This window comes from Grammomys surdaster, unplaced genomic scaffold (genome assembly GCF_004785775.1).
Source record: "Grammomys surdaster isolate TR1022 unplaced genomic scaffold, NIH_TR_1.0 194, whole genome shotgun sequence".
Taxonomy (NCBI): Eukaryota; Metazoa; Chordata; class Mammalia; order Rodentia; family Muridae; genus Grammomys; species Grammomys surdaster.
Window position 1 is genome coordinate 12386735 of NW_021604639.1, and position 7165 is coordinate 12393899.

Genomic DNA, 7165 nt, shown 5'->3' on the forward strand with positions numbered 1-7165 from the left:
ACATACATGGTATGCACTCACTGATAAGTGAATATTAGCCCAAAAGCTCACAATACCTAAAATACAATGCATAGACCACATGAAGCTGAAAAGGAAGAAGAAAGACCAAAGTGTGGGTGCTTTGGTCCTTTTTAGAAGGAGTATCAAAATATTCAACCAGAGCTCCCAGGGTCTAAACTTCCAGCCTTCGAACAAAAAGGGAGGGACTCATGGCTCCACCTGTATAGGTAGTTGAGAATGGCCTTGTCAGGCATCAGTGGAAGTGGAGGACCTTGGTCCGTGAAAGTTTGGATTCCCTAGTGTTGGGGAATTTGAGAGCAGGGAGGCGGGAATGGTTAGATGGTGGGAGCACACCCTCATAGAAGTAGGAGGAGGGGGGATGGGATACGGGGTTTTGGGGAGGAATGGGAGAGGGGATAACATTGAAAGATAAAGAAATAAAATATCAAAAAAAAAACAGAAAAATAACAGATAATGGGTCTGGCAATTGTAGTCGAGTAGTAGAGATTCTTGTCAACAATTTATGATGGGGATTTTGTATAACCCTCAAGGACAAGGTATTGTGGAAGAGGCCCATGAAACATTAAAAAGATTGGTGAGGCATACTGTTGCTGAGACAAAGAATGATACCGACCTGTGAGCTTGCTGAGTGCCCTGACAAGGGTGGCCAGGGAGCTATATTGGACATATGTTCCTGATTCACCTTTGCTTGACTATATCCCAGATGGGACAAGCTTCCTTGCCTCAAGTTTTTAGACCTTGAGAAATTATAATAATTTATAAAGAAATTATCATTTATAAAGAAATTTATAATTTATAAAATTATAAAATTATAAAAGAGAAATTATAATGTCTCTTGTATTCTTCTTAAAGGTGACCAGTTATTAGAACTCAATTATGTACTGGTCTAGAAATCAATCCAATATTGGAAATAACAGTCTACTTTTGGAAGACTGGATCTAGACTTTGTCAGAGACATATTTGGAAATTAGCTGTAGCTCACTATGATGGTACAATAGCAAGAGATAAAGATGGGACAGGATCTGGATTTCAAACAAGGGTTGGTGCATGTTTTAAGGCTCTTTTAATTGTCAAGCTAAAATTGGTTTTGTCTCTTCTACAGTATTTATTGTAAGTTGCATTGACTGTATAATTTCCAGTTGTGTTAGTGTGTTGAAACCTGGCATGTCTGTTATGAGGGTCTATCAACCAGCTTTAATCTTACTACCCTGAGTATTAGAAAACCTTGATTTGCTCAAAAAAAGCTTGAAAGTGCTGGAGGAAGTGAGTTAGGCTTTAAGCAGAAGCAAGAGGGTAGTGGGCTTGATTGTTGCTGGTATAACAGCTTTAATTTCATTAATTGCTAGCACCACTGCTTCTGCAATAGCATTGACACAAGGAGTTAAGACAATTATTTTTGTTAACCATTAATTTCTAGCAAAAAAAAGTTACTAATGTATTGAGTATACAAAAGGATTTATATGGATATCTGGAACAACAGATGATGCTCTATAATCCACTCAAATTATCTGAAAAAGGTTCAGGGTTCAAGAGTTAGGAGCTATCCCAAGTGTCATGACAAATATCACTGAAGTAGTGTTACTTTTGAAATTCACAAGGATTGTCATTATAATTAGAAAAAAGTTTAAAGACACCTGTAGGATATTTGGCATAATCCTAACACCTCTCTGGATGTGTTAACTTTGCATAATCAGATCATAGATTTAAAGAATGCTGCTCTGTTGAGCTTTGATGCTGCAGATAATACTGATAAAATTATCCACGGACTGAGGTCAGTATTTCCATTTTTGTCAAAACTCAGGAATGGCATATATAGCTTGATCAGGCTAGCCCTTCTTGTCCTGGGAATACTTTTATTCCTGCCCATCATGTTAAAGCTTATCTTTAACAACATCAACATGTAGGCAGCCAAAGTACATGGCCTGAACCTGAAAATGGACCCCCAGGCAGAGTTATTAAATTAACAGGCTGGCAAGCCAAGGATGGGTAAGATTCTTCACAGAGCCTTACCAACCTAAGATAGAAGTGCATTGTTTTTGATAATGCATATTCCATAATGAGTGAGAAATGCATTCTTGCCAGAATGACCTAAGACAGGCTCAGTCTTGTTAATGAAATAAAAAGGGGAAGAGGTGGAGAGCCTTTGGGGCTGCTTGACAGGACATTAGGCTAGAATAAAGAAGTAATTTCAGGTAGGAATCTAAATCGTAGGCTACAACAAAGAAGTGATTTCAGACAGGAATCTAAATTTTACACTAGAACAAAAAAGTAGGCTTCAGACATGAAAATGACCTTGGGTTAGGACAGGGAAGTAGGTTCAGATACTTTGATCATCCTGATAAGCCTTTAGAAATATTGATCACAGGTGTGTTCACAAAATTGGGTTTAATGCCTTGCGACTATTTGTGTTTATTTATTACTTGTTCCTTGACTATTTGCATCTATTATATTGCTAGACCCTCAACCTAGAACTGACCTTAATACATGCATGTAATCAAAATGATATAAAAGCATAAAAGAAGAGGGGGTATAGTATAGGGGGTTCTAAGGAGGGGAAATGGGGAAAGGGGATGACATCAGTATTGTAAATAAATAAAATATCCAATAAAAAAAGAAAGGTTTAGAATGAAGGCAAAGTCTAAAGAAAGAAAATCAGTTTGCATTAAAAAAAGAAACTAGTTAAAAATAAGCTTGGTGACCTTTCCCATTGATGACACGATAAAGCAACACGCACAGAGATTTTCACATACAAACAGTGGCTCAAGGACTCCTCATCTCAGCCCTTCCTTTTGATAAATAACTATAGCATAAACAGTTTCTATTGCAGGCACAGGCTCCACGAGTATAATCCACATTTTCTTTCCTTTGGAAGGTAAGTAAAAGAGGCAATGCAGTAACCAAACAAAACACCAGGTGAAACTCAGAGCTCTTAATCTGCAGTGGTGTATCACTAAAGAAGTGACCACTGTCAGATGGTTCATTTAATTCAGGGATGGCAAAGATTGTGGTTGGCATATGAATAGTCTTCTACAACCTGACATATTATTTTCTTTGAGTGATGGTCTTTGTCTGTAGCCTAGGTTGATCTTATACTTGTGATCCTCTGGTCCATACTACCTGAGAGCTGGGATTACTGGGCTTACACTGTCACACTCAGTTTACAGTCTAAGGTGATAATAAAAACTGAAGCTGAAGGAGGGAGACGAAATCCTCTGCTTCATTCAAAATGCTTGCCTTCACAACATAAGTGTATTCAGTACTTTAGTAAGTGTGTAGACATGTTATTGCTAAGATTCAATGAATAAACTAGTATGTGGTCATTAATACATGAAACTCTTCTCTCATTTCTCTCCACAACTGGTCCTTCCTTTCCAAATTAATGCTCTGTTCCTAAATCCTTTAAGTACATGTAAGCATATAAGTGTACATGTACATATATTATTAAAAAGGAAAACATATTTCAGCAGGCTTATATTTGTGTTCAAATATGAGAAAATTTGACCTTATAAAACAAAAGATGAAAGAGGAGAAGGAAATTAAATTGATTAAGTCGGAATTTTTTAAGGTGGAATTTTCATTTCAGAGGCTTATAGTAAAATACCTTTAGATGAAAGCATTTTTTTTAATTACGAAAACTAAAAATACTAGAATATAATTAAAATATGCTCTAGTTGTTGTAAAGAAAAAGCACCATAAAATTCTATCAATCTTAACAGCAAACGGTTGAGAAGTTCTCGAAAAAATTAATTAAGAAACAAAATATATGACTCGAACCCAATGTAGAGCAAACCAGGCTCAGTATGAGTTCCAGGAGTGCAGAGACAAGGACTCTGCAACTGAGTCTAGTTAAATCCACATAACACACTCAATAAAATACTTAACATATGCCATAAACAGAAATTCCAAACTCAGAAGAAACCACCAACCTGAATTGGTGGCCTCTCTAAAGTCTGTTGTAAGAGCCAAGGGAAACCTTTCCTTCTCCCTCCCTCTTCTTGTGCCTGCCTTCCAGAAACTATTACAGCTTAACCTTCTCCCATCATATGCCCCTTTCTCTTTCTGGTCCATACATTTTGCCTCCTCCCTCCCTTGCTCATTCTTTGTCTATCTTTCTGTCTGTCTTTGTGTCTGTCTCTGATTCTGTCTCTGTCTTTGTTTCTATCTCAGTCTGCTAGTCAGTCAATCTGTCCATCTGTCAGTCTGTCTGTCTCTGTCTGTCTTTCTCTCTGTCTCTTTCTCTCTCTCTCTCTCTCACTCACACACACACAGACGCACAGACACACAGACACACACACACACACACACACAGAGAGAGAGAGAGAGAGAGAGAGCCAGACACACACACACACACACACAGAGAGAGAGAGAGAGAGAGAGAGAGAGAGAGAGAGAGAGAGAGAGAACACTCTCCTGGCCAACAAACAAACAAGCAGATCCTGTTTTTTAAAAAAACAGAATAGCTAATGACAGAATTATTTTCAATGGCTGAGAAAGGAGGGAGGAGCAGAGAGAATGAAATCCCCCAGGACTAACATATTAATTAGGTTTGTTCCCCTCAAACTTATCAATTCAATTGCGCAAACTCGAATGCCAATTATGTAAGGTACAAATCACTGATCCGATTATTTCAACAGCAGGTTTTGGTGTGTGGCGTCTGTTGAGGATTCAACAGAAAGCAAAACAGGCAAGACCTGTTGACCTCAAAGCACACATGAGTTCCCATTTGAGATGTAATTGCAGCTCAGCACAAGTGAGCCAGGCAGGTTAATTCTGCATTGAAGAACCCTCTGAATACCTCCCTTGGAAAAGCTGTTTATCTCTAACTAGCTGCATCTTGCATTCAGTCCCTCAAGTGAAAGCTAGAGAGGTCTTTTAGCATAGGATGGGGTAAAAAGGGATTGGGATCCTTCATCAGATCTGTTGCTGGAGTCTAGCAGGTCATCTCCAAGCAGAAAGCATCCCACCTCTGTGAGCTCCATAAATATAAATATTCAGCAGTGTAATGCGAGAAGCTGAGGAGGTGTGCCCCCCCAAAAAAATATGTGTTCTTAGGATTTAATATTTTTAGCATCTGGTGAGAGTTATTATGAAAGAGAAGAGAAATTATAAGTAATCCTAACTGAGTCTTTCTGGCCTGACAATGGATATTGTCTTTTGTGTTGTTTCTAATAGTTCTAGTTTGAAATGACTGTACACACTCAGTAGGTTGCAAACCAGCGTAGAAGTTCTTCGTGTCCTTCCCTGAACTTCGTTTAATGATGTTAATCTTATGGATCTATAGGATGACATGGAAACCAGAAAATAGACATCGGCAGAATCTGTAGACCATGTACAGATTTTGGTAGGATTGCCCATTTCATGTGTTAGCCTGAGTCTGAGTGTGTCTATCTGTGAGTAAACTTGTGTGTGAGTATATGTATATGCATACGTGTATGTGTTGTGTGAGTGTTCATGTGTTTGTGTGTATTTTCACACACATATTTGTTAGTGCTAGGTTTTTATTGTGCTACCATGGATAGTTTTCTTTCATTACCACCCATACCAACACACCACTGTAGAACCACAAGAACTGCTGATTTACACTATCTGTAATCACTGATGAGTAATTCATTCTCCGTCTCTATAGTTTTCTCATCTTAAGAAATTGTACAGGTGAGGGCGAGCGTCTCCCGGGCCGAAGGAGGAAGATGGCGGTGGAATCGCGCGTTACACAGGAGGAAATTAAGAAGGAGCCGGAGAAGCCGATCGACAGCGAGAAGACCTGCCCGCTCCTGCTGCGGGTCTTCACCACCAATAACGGCCGCCACCACCGAATGGACGAGTTCTCCCGGGGGAACGTGCCTTCGAGCGAGCTGCAGATCTACACCTGGATGGATGCAACCTTGAAAGAACTGACTAGTTTAGTAAAGGAAGTCTACCCAGAAGCCAGAAAGAAGGGCACGCACTTCAATTTCGCAATTGTGTTTATGGATCTTAAAAGACCTGGATATCGAGTTAAGGAGATTGGCAGCACCATGTCTGGCAGGAAGGGCACTGATGACTCCATGACCCTGCAGTCACAGAAGTTCCAAATAGGGGATTATCTGGACATAGCCATCACGCCTCCAAATCGGGCACCGCCTTCGTCAGGGAGGATGAGACCGTACTGAATTCTATTGACTTTCTTGAAGTTATTTTTCAGCCAGTTTGTAAAATAAACTTACTTAATCCTTTCAAAAAAAAAAAAAAAGAAATTGTACCGGTAGAAACATACAATGTGTGAGCTTTGGTGATTGTTTTATTGGCTCAGCATAATTCTCCTGAGACTTATTAAAGTTATTGTGTCAAGTGATTTTTCAAAACATATTTAATATATTATGTGCCAAAGTAATATCATGTCAATCTCTATTGAAGATTTTGCTTCAAGTCGATATGATCCTCTGGACCACAGTTAATGGTAAGTTAGGTAATTGAAATTAACCAGTAATGACTGGCTTTTGTTTTGCTTTAACAAAGGCACTTTATCCAGGATCATTAAAGAGCAGTTGAATACGTGATTTCAAGTACACATTGTTCTGTAAAATGTTCAGCTCAAAAACATTTTTTTTTTTTTTACTGGCATCTTGTTGCTGAAGTGCGGACAGTCAACAAAACATAAACAGACTTCTGGTTCAGTGAGAAGCTTTCCTTTAGACAAAACAAACCAACCAAGCAAACCAAGTTTATGGCAGGAAGGCCATGTGCTCAGTCAAGTGTTTGTCTTGTAAGTGTGAGAACACAGAATTGTCACTTAAAAGAACAGGCAGGAGAAAAATTAATACACTCAGTGCCAAATGTTGGCCTGCACATATGCCTACTCAGGCAAGTGCACCTGCCCATACACATATGTCCTCCCCCACACACGTGCTAACACGTATGCATGTATGCACATATGAGAGAGATAGACACACACAGAAAGACAGAGACAGATACACACAGAGAGACAGAGAGATGCACAGAGATATTGAGACAGAGACAGACACATACAAAGAGAGACACACAGGGACACATAGAGACACATAGAGGCAGAGAGACAGAGAGAGATAGACAGATACACCCCCACATACACAGAAAGAGAGAGAGAGAGAGAGAGAGAGAGAGAGAGAGAGAGAGAGAGAGAGAGAGA

The 7165-nt window shown here is 39.3% G+C and overlaps 1 pseudogene across 1 annotated transcript; it reads left to right on the top strand.

Annotated features, from left to right (window-relative positions):
* The first annotated feature begins 5677 nt into the window (after positions 1 to 5677).
* On the top strand, positions 5678 to 6240 carry LOC114623223 (annotated as a pseudogene). The gene has a single exon (XR_003711730.1). The product of XR_003711730.1 is annotated as a histone deacetylase complex subunit SAP18 pseudogene (transcript).
* Positions 6241 to 7165: the final 925 nt, after the last annotated feature.